At 48.2% G+C, this 13,920-nt stretch overlaps 1 protein-coding gene, 1 long non-coding RNA gene and 1 other non-coding gene across 5 annotated transcripts in view; 2 read left to right on the top strand and 1 right to left on the bottom strand.

Moving 5' to 3' along the window:
* PPP1R18 (protein phosphatase 1 regulatory subunit 18) overlaps positions 1-13,920 on the top strand; it is a 52,401-nt gene that overhangs the window by 17,483 nt on the left and 20,998 nt on the right. The window lies entirely within an intron of this gene.
* On the bottom strand, positions 746-8,367 carry LOC128347050 (uncharacterized). Its single transcript, XR_008317351.1, has 3 exons — positions 8,212-8,367; positions 6,280-6,429; positions 746-1,137 (listed from the first exon to the last, which is right to left on the bottom strand). It is a non-coding gene; the product is annotated as an uncharacterized LOC128347050 (long non-coding RNA).
* On the top strand, positions 3,743-3,815 carry TRNAV-AAC (transfer RNA valine (anticodon AAC)). The gene has a single exon. It is a non-coding gene; the product is annotated as a tRNA-Val (tRNA).

Here is a 13,920-nt window from a genome sequence, read left to right as displayed (position 1 = left end):
GACGGGCTTTTCAGATGTCGCACACTGGCGGGGGAAGCGTGGGGCAGGGAGTGCATCCTCCCCCGCCCTTAAAGAAATCTCCCCTCCCGCCATCGAAACTTCAAACTGGCCAGGGTTCGAAGCGGTTCGGGGGGCCGTAAAAAGGCTTCCGAACCAGTCCGTGTGCATCATTAGCGCTGTGCTGGGAAGTTCTCCTCTCTCCTCACAGGAAAGAGGTGAACTTCCCAGCACCTTATGAGCTGGATACTAAATGAGAGGCCCGTATGCGCCCTGATTAGGCATCAGAGCGTACACGCTCATGCCTCTCATTTAGTATATAGCTTGCACAGCGCTGGGAAGTTTGGTTGTCACTGTCCTTGCTGGAAGGAGGCGATCAAACTCCTTACCACTACACTACTGGATACTCAGCAGGGCAGGGGGCTTGGACAGCTCCTGTGCTGCTAGCAGCAGCTTGTTCTGTCAGTGAAGCAAGTGAAACCAAGTGAGCCAGGCTATATCGGGCAGCAGCGATATAGGAAGATGCTGAAAGGCATTCTCTCATACTGCGTGGGAGGAGGCAATGGTAAACCCCTCCTGTATTCTACCAAAGACAAACACAGGGCTCTCTGGACGCCAGGAGCTGACACTGACTCGACGGCACACTTTACCTTTATCCCTGTGCTGACTTCCAAATGAGTCAGCCTCTGGCAAGGCAGTAATATATGCTCCACTGGCATACACAGGATTTGGCTCAGCTCTTTTAAAATTTTGGTTACCATATATATATTGTATAAATATCATATTCCACATTTCTTTTTGCAGAGCTAAAGCAGCTTAATCTGCAAATAGCAATAAAAACATAACTATAACAGAAATACAATGTAAAAGCATGCACAAAATGGCAGACTGAGATAAAAATAATGAAGAGCTGTTTAAAACCGATCATAGGTGAGAGATGGGGCACAAGGCTTGCTGGAGCAGGCAGCTCTTTACAACCTTCCAGAAAGTTAAAAGAGGGGGAGTGGACGCCAACCTGATCTCCCAGGGCAGAGAGCTCCACAGGGCAGGGGCCACCATGGACGAGAAGGCTCTCTCTTGCATGGCCCCCAGATGAGCTAGAACACTGCTAACTTCACCAGCTTAAATTCATTCCTCTGTCTGAAAGAAGAAAGAAAAGCTGTTTGTTAGACAGAAGGAATAGACAGCTGGCATGTGAGGGCAAGCAGATTTGAAGACTTGAGGAATTCATTGGTTGCCAAGTCCTGGACCAGTGAGAGCTTCTGTATCTTTAAGAGTTGCATAGATGGCAGGATTTCACCAGATGCAGCTTTGCAGGCCAAAATGTTCGAGTGAGATGAGAAGCCACACCTGGCAGAATTTCCCTTACATAGGAACATAGGATGCTGCCATATACTGAGTCAGACCATTGGACTATCTAGCTCAGTATCGTCTTCACAGACTGGCAGCGGCTCCTCCAAGGTTGCAGGCAGGAATCTCTCTCAGCCCTATCTTGGAGAAGCTGCCAGGGAGGGAACTTGGAACCTTCTGCTCCTCCCAGAGTGGCACCATCCCCATAATCTTACAGTGCTCACACTTGTAGTCTTCCATTTATATGCAACCAGGGCAGAACCCGCTTAGCTAAGGGGACAGTTCATGCTTGCTACCACAAGACCAACTCTCCTCTCAAAAGATGAGGCCCCAGCAAAATTTGAACTCATGACCCCTGGTTTAAAAGGCCAATGTTCTAACCCCTGAGCTACGGAACCTACATGTGTTTATAGGTTATATGGGACGCTGCCTTATACTGGTTACATGGGAAGCTGCCTTATACTGAGCCAGACCATTGATCCAATTCTAGGGCAAGATTGTCTATACCAGGGCTGCTCAATTTCAGCCCTACTGCAGATGTTGGCCTACAGCTCCCATAATCCCTGGCTATTGGCCACTGTGGCTCGGGATTATGGGAGTTGTAGTCCAAAAACAGCCGGGGGGCCTTAAGCTAAACAGGCCTGGACTGCTCAACTTCAGCCCCCCCATCTGTTTTTGGACTACAACTCCCATAATCCCCAACCATAGTGGCCCATAGGCAGGGATTATGGGAGTTGTAGACCAACATTTTCAGGAGGGCTGAAGTTGGGCAACCCTGGTCTACACAGACTGATAACAACTCTTCAGGACTGGTGGGGGCAGGACTTTCTCTGCCCTACCTAGAGATGCCAGGGATTGAATTTGAATGGTGCAGCGGGGAAATGACTTGACTAGCAAGCCAGAGGTTGCTGGTCCGGATCCCCACTGGTATGTTTCCCAGACTATGGGAAACACCTATATCGGGCAGCAGCGATATAGGAAGATGCTGAAAGGCATCATCTCATACTGCGCAGGAGGAGGCAATGGTAAACCCCTCCTGTATTATACCAAAGACAAACACAAGGCTCTGTGGTCGCCAGGTGTCAACGGCACTCTTTACCTTTACCTTTTGCATGCAAGGCAGATCCTGTATTTACATGAATCCAAGACTAGATTTCCCCCAAGTTGTTTTTTTTATATATATACTGTTGGAAATCAGGAGGTCATCTTAAATTCAGAGTCCTGTTCCTTTCGAGTAAATGCAGGCATAAACTGTATTTAACTTCTAAATACATTTGTATTTATACATTTGTATTTTAATCTGTATTTAACTTTTTAAAGGGGTCGTCTTAAATGCAGAGTCATCTTCTATTTGGGTAAATACGGTACTCTTCTAGTGCACTATGGCCCTTCCTATTATCTGCAGCTCTGGAAGATGCAGGCACCTTTGGGACAGTTTCACACATGGGGCCAGATAGGAAGAAGAATGAATGTGTGCAGCCCTTCCTGCCCACCCAGCGCACTGTTCCCAGCGCAATCCATCTCCATGTGTATAAGCAGGGACAAAACCTCCAAATGCCACCTAATCACATTGTTTACACATCTCCATGCAGTGGGCTGGATCAGGAGAGACGAATCACCCGATACAACTCATTATGTGGCAACAAACCTGGTTTGCTACCAGGTATGTCTCTGACTGAGCTGCAGCCAATCCTGGCCTATGGTATGTGCATGTGCTTGCAAAGAAATTTGGGTGGCATCCACGCTTCTAAGTGTGCAGCTACAGCATGTCGTCATGCGATTGTGACACAGCCGTCTGTGTTTGGACCCAACAACTCTAGAGGAGTCTTTGGTAGGTGGCAAGCAGAAGGCACTGTCTGAGGAGGTCAGTTTCATGTGACTGGTAGAAAATGGAGGCTCCGAGAAGAAAACAAGGAAGCTTGAATACAGAGGGTGGTAGATGTAGAAGCAGCGGTATAGGGCTTCCACAGAAGCTGCCTGCTGTGTTTTTCCAAAGGAAGTCATTAAAAAGTACTGAGGTCAGTGTTTATGAAGTTGCCACAGTTACCATGCAAGGCCTCTTTAACTCTTCACCTCTCCAGCACAGATGCCCTTAAGAAACCTCCTACCTCAGGCCGACACCATTTGGCCCTCACCCAACTCATCCCCTTTCTAGCGGTGGCTGCCTCCAGCCAGATCTGAGAAGCATTCCTGGCACTGAGCTGAAGAACTTGGCTTCACTGGTTTCAGACCAGCCTCTGCTCCAGAGGATCCCAGAGGATCCATTCCACTTTCTAAGGACCGTTAGCTCCGAAGAGGCTTGAGGCCTAGTAAACTTGAAATGGCGCTGTGTCAAGAGGGCTGTTCTGGGTTATGTATTGCTGGAAAGCAGCAAATGCTGGGATACAGCCATTCAGTTTCTGTAGTGTAGTGGTTATCACGTTCGCCTAACATGCGAAAGGTCCCCAGTTCGAAACCGGGCAGAAACAGCCATTGTTCTTAAAGGAGGAGAGCTGGTCTTGTGGTAGCAAGCATGACTTGTCCCCATAGCTAAGCAGGGTCTGCCCTGGTTGCATATGAATGGGAGACTTGATGTGTGAGCACTGCAAGATATTCCCCTCAGGGGATGAAGCTGCTCTGGGAAGAGCAGAAGGTTCCAAGTTCCCTCCCTGGCAGCTTCTCCAAGATAGGGCTGAGAGAGATTCCTGCCTGCAACCTTGGAGAAGCCACTGCCAGTCTGTGAAGACAATACTGAGCTAGATAGACCAATGGTCTGACTCAGTATATGGCAGTTTCCTATGTTCCTATGATCCAGGTCCAGGTCTGAACTGCAGGGCACCCTTGCTTCTGACTGGTACGGGCTTGGTCCCTGGTACTGGCTGGCCCACATTTGGGTCAGAGCAGTAGTAACTGATATAGCTGGCAGAGGTCTTGAAGGCTCCTGGAGCTGCCAGGATTTGTACTGGCCCGGTTGCTAACAGCTGCTGATAGCCCTTCCACTCAGGAAGTTGTCTAATCCCCTTGTAAAGTCATCTAAGCCTGTGGCCAGCACCACAACCTATGGCAATGAAATTCCACGCATTGGTTATACAATGTGAGCACTTCTTTTTGTCTGTTCTGAATCTCCTGCCAATCAATGGCACCAGACAATCTGAATTCTAGTATTATGTGGGAGGGAGGGTCCTCTCTGTCTGCTTTCTTCACGCCATGCATTAATTCTATAAACCTTGTCACATCCCTGCTTAGTCATCTCTTTCAAAAACAAGAAGCCATTAAACCAAATGCTTTAGCCTTTCCTTTTAAAGAAGGTGCTCCAATCCCTTGATTATTTTGGTTGTCGTGTTCTGCACCTATTCCAGTTCTGTTTTTACACAGCATAGTTTAATTCTCAAAGTGCTTTACAGTCTTTATTGTGCTTGCCCTCAGAATGTCTTTAGAGATGCATTAATTAATGTGAAGGAGCACTGAAGCTGAGAGATATGGCCAGTGCCCATTCAGAGAGCCTATGGCAAAGGCCTGAAACCAAATCTTCAATAGCCAAGTCTAATTCTGAGTCTGCTCAACAACACTGTCTCTCAGAACCTGTTGTCCCCTCATTTTGATGTCTCTGGCTTTTCTCTTCAGGTTCAGTGCTTCCCTCTGATCTACTGTGCTCCTTTCAACATCCTAAAAAAATGGGGGTTCCCAGTCACAGGTCCATAGGGACAATGGGAGTTGTATCTGGGGACTCTTCGTTGGGAATCCCTGTTCTATAGGAGTCATTGAAGACTTACACCTTCTGAAGCTCTTTATCTCTCACTCTCTGCAAGAATATCAAGTGTAGCTTGGCCTCATGGGGATGCTTTCCCATCTATCCTCAGGTGCATGCTCAGAGGTGGAAAGCAGTCTGGGCTAGATGCTCTAATGCGAACAGCCAGCATTCTGCCCAGCATTCCTGGCCGTAAACTTCCCCTCCTGTATATCAACCCTACCCCCTGTCAAGGTGGGCTTCCAGGTCAGCTGACAGGCCTCTTTAAGATGCCAGCCATTTCCTCAGTTTCTGCACAAGGAGAGAATTCACTAATAATCAACAGAGCCCCTAGGGTTTGCCAGCTTTTTAGCTGGCTGCTGCAACGGCACCTTTAAACAGGAGCCTGATACACAGGCAGACATTCGCAGGCAATAACAGTGCCTGCTAATGCCTGCTGTAAAAAAGCTTCACCTGACTATTCCTGCACATCAAACCATTATTAAAGGCATAAGAGCCGGCCAGGTTTTCTTTTGGCCAGTCGGCCACTCTGTCAAAGGTTGGGGAATTGGAGCAACCAAGTCACAACCTGATGATCATGTGTGTCTCTGTTAACAGCCCTGAAACAGTGAAAGAGGATACAGTGAGAAGCGTTTCCTCCCTCACTTCTTCCCTAGTCCCTTTGTCCAACCCAGGGGTGTAGCTATAATTGAGCGGATGCAGAGGCGCTCTCACCCCTGACTTCGGGACTGAAGTCCAGGGCCTCCACAGCCCCTGGGCCCCCCAAATCATCTTTAGTCTGTCCTGGGTGGTGTGGTTGCCTGGCAGAGCATGATGATGCTTAATGGGGGATGCTTTGGAGGGGGAGGGCCTCCAAAGGCCTTTAGGTCCATGCTCCAAAATTACCTAGATGCACCTCTGAGCGGACGCCCCTCCCCCAGCTCCACCCCTCCCTATTTTCTTCATTATCTCCTTCACTCTGAGGGGCCACCAGGCAGAGGAGCGAACACGGGGCCCCTCTCCTCTAGCCCCTGACAACCTCCTCTTCCACTTACTGCAGGACTCTTGTTTACGCCATAACTCCATAGGTGAAAGAAGGTGGGATCATAGGAGAAGCTAAGATTATGTCTTATTTGAAGCAGATGTAAACTCTGAGTTATAATCTACCATTCCTATTGCAAGTTGTTGAACTTGCCAAAGTGGGGGCGGGGGGCTCCAGTCCTTACATCTGCATCTGGCCATGTTCCATTCTGAGTGTCCAGCATTCGGATCTATGACGTGCATCTAGCTGGGTTGCAATGGAGCAAGAAGGTGCTGCCTCTAGGGATGACTTAGTTGTGGTTTCCGGCTTGCCTCCTCTTCCTTGATTCCTCATCCTTTTAAAAAAGAAATATCTGATAAAGATTGCACAAGTTCGCCTTCCGGGTAGCCATAATTCCTGCTGCTGCTTTGGTATTTTGCTTTCTCTCATCACAGAGTCTATTACAGCTGAACATGCACAATTGCACAAAGTAGCATGAAGAAAATGAAAACAACTACTTAGGGGTGGGGGAAGAGAAAAGAGAACTGCACAATTGCACATTCCAGGTCAGGATTGCACCCTGCTTCTTTCGTGTTTTATTTCTCATCATCAAGATTGTCAAAACTAGATTTGTACAATTGTGCAAAGGCAGACTACGCCATCCCCAACCCTGTTTTTGAACCAGAGTGAGCGGACAAGGACAATTTAGGACTGCAGAATTACTGTCCACATTTTTTATTTTTTTTTACAGTTGCAGCATTGAAAGGGGAAATTTCCTCCCTCTTAACCCCAGTCCAAAAAGATTCTGTACTTGAAAAAAGAAAAGTTAAATTCATGGCAAATAGGTCTCAACAGCTATTAGCCATGATAACTAAGTAGAACCTCCTCATACAGAGGTAGTATGCCTCCAAATGATAGATGCTGGAGACATATGAAGGCCACACCCTGCTTCTGAGCCGCCAGGAACAAATGGTGGGCTGTTGTTACAAACAAAATATTGTTCCAAATGAACTGTTCATTTATTAATTAGCATATTTTTAACACCATCTTTTTCATCCAGATAGACTCTCAAGCCAGATCAGACATTAAAACACAGAAACAGAAAAGGGTTTTAAGAGAATGCCTTCTTTGCCATGAGCCCCGCTGCCCGCTGAGATCTTCTGGAGAGGTTCATCTATGGTTGCCTTCAGCTGATCTGGTGGCTACTCAGGAACGGGCCTTATCCGTTGCTGCCCCTGGGCTTTGGAATGTGCTCCCTATTGAGATAAGAGCCTCCCCATCTTTGGCAACTTTTAAAAAGGCACTCAAGACATATTTGTTCACCCAGGCTTTTAATTAGATGTATAGTTTTAATACTTCTAATGTTGGGTTTTAAATGATTTTAATGTTCATTATTTTGTATTTAAATGATTTGAATTGTAAACTGCCCAGAGATGCAAGTTTGGGGTGGTATAGAAATTTATTAAATAAACAAACAAACAAATAAAATATTTTTTTAAAAAAAAATATCATTTTTACGAGGTAAAATCAGCAAAAAATTTAAAAAGAAGCAACAAAACCAGAAAACCCTCATAAGAGGACCAAACAGGTGGTCAGTAACTGCATGGACCAAAAGAACAGCATCTTCACCTGGTTTCTAAAGATAGAGCCAACCAGATATTCCAGGGCAAAGAACGCCACGAAGTGGGTGCTACCACCAATAAGAAGATATATCATGTCCCCACATGCTGTACTTCAGCTGGCAGCAGTGGGCTGTGACCTACCTTAGCAAGCCAGTTATTAATATGGCAGTGCCAGAGGGCCGGGGGGCTTGGAAATTTCTGAGATCTCATTTTTATCCATCTTGCCTGCTAAGGGATTTGGGGTGGCAAACCTAGTTCTTCCTTCCCATTTTATCCTCAAAACAACCCTGTGAGGTAGGTTAGGCTGAGACTGCATGACTGGCCCAAGTCACTCACATGGACAAGTGAGGATTTGAACCTGGGCCTCCCCAGTGCTACATCACGCCGGCTCTTATGATACAGAATTGGCAACAACATTTCTGTTTCTCATTTTTGCTTTTTAAACCATGGTCTAAGGCTTTAGAGCTAAAGGGTGGCCCAGCACTTGTTCCACTGTGGAACTCGAGCCCTGTCACCTTTGTCTCCTCATAACCTAATTTGGAGCTGTGCAGACTCATTTCCATTCCTGGCAGTTCTCACCATCCGCTACCGACATCGCAGTTCTTCCGAAAACAGGAAGCAGAGAACGTGTGAGGAGGAAACAAGAGGCAGCGAGAGGCCTCTGCATGCCGCTCAGTGCACCCAGGCGCGCTCTAGCTCAGGAAGTGGTTACTGCCCTGACTGAAGTAGGAATGATGCATACAACTCTACAGCAGGGGGTGGGGTAGAGACTGCAAGCTGGGGTTCGCCGTCCTGAACAAGGAATGCCAGACAGAGTGTGGAACTGGTGGAGAACTCCGATTTCTGAGACTTCCCGCTTTTAGTCAAGTTTCTAGCCCTCATAATGTTGAAAATATTCAGGCGATATGTCTGCTGGAAGTTTCAGTGAAAGAGACACAGCTTGTGCCTTGTGTGACTATTGGCTATGAACTTGTCCCTCTTTCCACGGCCTCCGGTTATGGTTCCTTTGGGTGGAACTACAGGTGTTTGTCTCCAAACGTGCTCTGAGAACTAGGGATGTGCATGAACTGGCAGTTTGGCCGAACCCAGGGGGCGGGGGGGCGCGTTTAAGGTACAGGGAGGGTGTTCTTGCACCCCATGGGACCAATGGTGCACCGGCCACTTCCAGTCTGATGCACACCAGGGCGGTGAGATGCTACCACCCCATGGGACCAATTTTAAGCACAGCGCCAGTGGGGGAAACACGGGGGTGGGGGTAAGAGCACCCTCCCTGAACCTTAAAGGTAACCCCCCACCAAACTGTGCACATCCCTACTGAGAACCCTGTGGGGAGGCTTGTTGGGAGTGGAGAAACAGGGACAGGCAGGGGAAGGCTTAAGCAGCTCTGCTGCTTCTACTTGAGCAAGGTGTGAGGGTGCCAGGTGTGGTCACTTTGCTGACCCTAAGCAGGTCTCGGACTGGCCAGTGCCTGGATGGGTGACCACCCATAACTTCATGTATGTGCTGCCCTGAGGCCCATGTGAAAGAAAGCAGCCACTGGGAGCTGGTCCTGTGGTAGCAAACATGGATTGCCCCCTTTGCTAAGCAGGGTCTGCCCTGATCTGCTTTTGAATGGGAGGCTACATGTGAGCACTGGAAGATATTCCCCTCAGAGGATGGTGCCGCTCTGGGAAGAGCAGAAGGTTCCAAGTTCCCTCCCTGGCATCTCCAAGATAGGGCTGAGAGAGACTCCTGCCTGCAACCTTGGAGAAGCCGCTGCCAGTCTGTGTAGACCAGTCATTCCCAACCTGGGTTCCTCCAGCTGCTGCTGAACTACAACTCCCAGCATTCCCCAGGTCGGGGACCCCTGGTATGGACAATACTGAGCTAGATGAACCAATGGTCTGACTTGGTCTAATAAGACAGCTTCTTATGACCCTATGGGCGGTTGTTACCCACATAGGTGTGTAACTTGTAATGCTACTCTGTGTGAACAGTGTTTAAGTTGCAGGCTAATGTGTGGTCTTTGTTTTTAGACTTTCTTCAGACGTGCAGAGATTTCTGCGGTGGAGCACCTTGTGTGCTTCTAGCTCTCTGCTTTGGGCTGGATAATCAGTGAGGAATTAATGTGGGTTAGAGATAAGAAGATCCTGCCTTGAGATTGAAGGCTGGATTAGATCAGGAAGTTCCAAATGGGGCGTATCGCAAAAGAACTGCTAGTATGTTGTGAGCAATACATTAATTACATAATTAAAGGCTCCTGTGACTTGCTGCTGTGGCCTTGCCTCCTTCCTATTCGCCTCTGCTGCCATTTTGCCCTATCTCTGAATCAGGATTGAATGTCACTCCTAGTATGAGAGGCAGTAGAATTACCTACCCACACAAAACGGGCTGTTCATTGTCCCTCTGTATGAGTTACTACTCTGGGTATATTTCCTCCTCCTAATCAGGCAGAAAACATGGATGAAGGATGTGACTTCTTTAAGGGAGGGTAATTCTACCTAATACCATTCTAAAAGTTAACATCTGAGGTGCAAGAATGTGCCTCCCATTTTAATCCAGAACAAATAAGTGCTGTTGAATATTTAAAAAATGTAGATTTTGATGGTTTGAGACTATTTCCAGCCCTAACTTTGCATATTCCATCATTCCTTTTTCTCATGTTCTGATTTACTTCGTTGTATAAACGGCTTTGTGGTCTTTCTTTTTGGTTAAAAAGTGATATTATTATTACATTTATATCCCGCTCTTCCTCCAAGGAGACCAGAGCGGTGTAGTACATACTTAAGTTCCTCCTCACAACAACCCTGGGAAGTAGGTTAGGCTGAGAGAGAAGTGACTGGCCCAGAGTCACCCAGCAGGTATCATGGCTGAATGGGAATTTGAACTCGGGTCTCCCCAGTCCTAGTCCAGCACTCTAACCACTACACCACGCTGGCTCTCTCTCTCTCTCTCTATTCTTAATAGTCAAGATCTCTGTTCACATGAACATAAGAATAAAAGCTTGAGGGTAAGTTGTTCCCATATGCTAAGAAATAGGAATGCACAAAACTGGTTCCATGTGCTCCCCCACCCCAGACAATCACTTGCAGATGTTGTACCTCCATTTATTCCTCTCTGTGGCTAATAGTAGCTTTACAAAAAAAAAAAAAAAAAACAGGAGTGTAGAGCAGGGAAAAGGCAAGAGTGGAGAGGGGAGCCTTTCCCAGAGCACTGCATTTAGGCTCTCCAGAACAGCTGGGTAGGGGTGCTAATTAGTTCTCTCTCGCGCACGCACACATACAAATATTGTTGGTCTATTTTGAGATAAAAAGCAAGGAAGGGTAATTCCTTTATTAGGACCAACTAAACTATCAGAAAGTAGTCAATGACTTTCAAATTCTCTAAAACTCTTTAGGCTGGAATCAACTAATTGTTGATTCTAATACAGGTGTTGCCTTACTCTGGCTTTTTGCTTTATTAAGCCAAACCACATCCTAACAATAAATCTCCCCCATCCTATCTAGTCTGGTCCTCAGTGAAGGCATGTGAAGAATATTACAATAAGGCTCTACACATGATCAGTGTGCAGAGCTGAAAGGGGTTCTGCAGGGAGAGCGGGCTTGACCCGCTTCTCTCCCTGCAGACCATCACTCACCCCTCCTTGGGCAGGCAGATTGCCCGCCCAGACGAGCAGCAGCTTGGCTCCGGCTGGCGCTCCTGCACCCGACCGTGGCTCGCCTGGCAGCTCCAGGGGTTGGGTGAAGGGAAATGCCGCCATATGGCACTCCACCCACCCACCCACCCCACACACACACAGCCCCAGTAATGCAGTGCCCTCTCTCCCCACTCCCAAGTGTGCCCGCCGTGGTTGCGAGCTATTGCGGCTGACACACGATTGCTGAAATGAGGTTAACAGAGCACTCTCTCCGTTAACCTCATTTAAGGGGGCAGGTATTTAGGCGGGCTTGCCGCCATGGAGGCACTGGGCTTGCCCGTGAGCCTGGTGGTTCTCACGAGCGAGCAAAACCGGGCTGGGCTCCCTGAGGTTTTGCTCGCTCCTGAGATTCGCCTCATTGTGTTCCCCCTCCCCAGCCTCTCTCCAGGGAGATCAGGGCAGTGTACATGGTTCTTTACCTCACCCCTGTTTATACTCACAACAACCCTGTGAGGTAGGTTAGGCTAAACCAGTCTAAACCAGGCCACCCTTCAAGTATTTAAATCCAGGCTTCTCCCTACTTCTAGTCGGACCCTCCAGATACACCACCACACTGGATGTCTGATTATCCCAGAGTTCTTCCTGGCTCTGTTTCCCATTGTGAAAGTCCCCCTCCCAGCCAGTTCCAAAGGCGCTGGGGAGGGCTGGAGGGAAGGCAGGAGCCTACCTGCTTTCCTCCCACATGACAGCCCCTTGCTGCCGAGCCAGCTGTACTGGGCTGCGGCGAGTGGAATGGCAATCTGGAGCCTGGAGGATTGAAGCTGGCCTCCAGGAATCCCACAATGCATCACATAAGTAGTGTGGTGCATTATGGGAATTCCTGGGGCTGGGCTGCTACTTCCCCTGGCATCTATGATGCCAGCCCAGGAGGTGTTGCCAGCAGCCTGGATGCCCACTTTCTATCTGTACCTTGCGTTTGAGGGGGGTCAGTAGGTTCACTTTTAAAATGAAAGCAGGTACACCCATTCACACAGAAACGTGTATGAATGTACAGACCATCTGTACACTCATGCAACATTCCCTCAAATGCTCCCACAACTTTGGGGGTTTTGCTGCGGGGAGCAGCGCAGCTGCCGTTGCAGCACATGGCCGTGAGAATAGCCTCAGCCAGGCTAGGGGAGCCCAGCCCGGTTTTCGGAGGTTGTGAGCCGCAGCGGGAGCTGTGCAGCTCCCAGCAGCAGAGCTCCCAAAGTTCCCCTCCCCTTAAACGAGGTTAGTGGAGCAAGTGCTCCGCTAACCTCCTGTTCCCGATTGTGAGATGCTGTGGCAACTTGCAAGTAGACCCCGCCCCCTGGCCGGGAAGCTACAAGAAGCCTCCCGGCCTTGGTGGTCTACCCATAATGCCCAGAGGTTATTGGTACTAATCCCCGCTGGTATGTTTCTCAGACTACACCTATATTGAGCAACAGTGATATAGGAAGATGCTGAAAGGCATCATCTCAGACTGCGCGGGAGATGATAGTGGTAAACCCCTCCTGTATTCTACCAAAGACAACCACAGGGCTCAATGGTCACCAGGAGTCGACACTGTGGTAAATAAATTACCTTGGAAGTATTCATTTCTTCCAGGATGAATTCATGTGGATTGCAGGTTTGTAATCTTGTGTATGTTAGAGCTCAATTACTGAAGAAGGGTTAAACCAAAGTCTCCCTGGTCTGAGTCTTAATTTTTGAGTTAACTTTTCAGATGTGGGGGACAAGGGATAAAGGCCCCCTTCTCCCCAATGGATCATTCCCAATGATAGGTATAATTGAACAAGTGAGGGACAAATGTCCCTGGGTTCCTGAGGGAGAGCCCCCCCCCCGATTTCTGAATGACAGCTCGCTCTTCACTGCTGATGTTGTATGAACATATGAGGTGGTTTTATTTGGTATATGTGCTTAAAAATTGTTTCTGATCTGGTGAATGTGTGCATGCCAGTGTGTGTGTGTGTGTGTGTGCGTGAGAGAGAGAGAGAGAGCGAGCACGCACACGCATGAGTGTGCATGTGGGAAGAGTGTGATATTATTTGCATAGGAGTGAGAGAATGGGGTGCACCAAAAATGGTTTGGTTTTCACCATGTCTTTACAATTGTTCTGCAGCAAAGTAGTGGGAAGGTGGGGGGAGCTCGGGGGCCTATCTTTGCTTCTTGTCCCAGGGTCCACTCCAACCTTGCTATACCCCTGAACACAATATGTAGTTTAGCCCTTAGAGAACCACAGGCATAGAGCTTAGAGCTTTGGCTTAAGGCTGGAGAGACTTGAGTTCAAATCCCTGCTCAGCCACAAAGCTTATTGGGTCACTTGAGGCAATTACCTTCCCTCAGCCTAACCTACCTCACAGAGTTGTTGTGAAAATAAATGGGGATACCACATGTGCCACCTCAGTCCCCCAGAGGAAAACAACTGGACAGATCTGTGGGGTTAGGTTATCTGAGATCCCCTAAGGAGATATACACAGAACTGCCCCCTCTGTTGTTCACAGCTGAAAGGGCAAGAGGTGGAAAAAGGCAGGTACATTTTCCACTGGGACAGCCCAGGACCAGCAGCAGGAAATCTGACAGTCTG

The sequence above is a fragment of the Hemicordylus capensis genome, chromosome 2 (genome assembly GCF_027244095.1).
Source record: "Hemicordylus capensis ecotype Gifberg chromosome 2, rHemCap1.1.pri, whole genome shotgun sequence".
NCBI lineage: Eukaryota > Metazoa > Chordata > Lepidosauria > Squamata > Cordylidae > Hemicordylus > Hemicordylus capensis.
The sequence above is the reverse complement of the archived record's forward strand: the minus strand, read 5'-3'. Positions and strand labels throughout refer to the sequence as shown.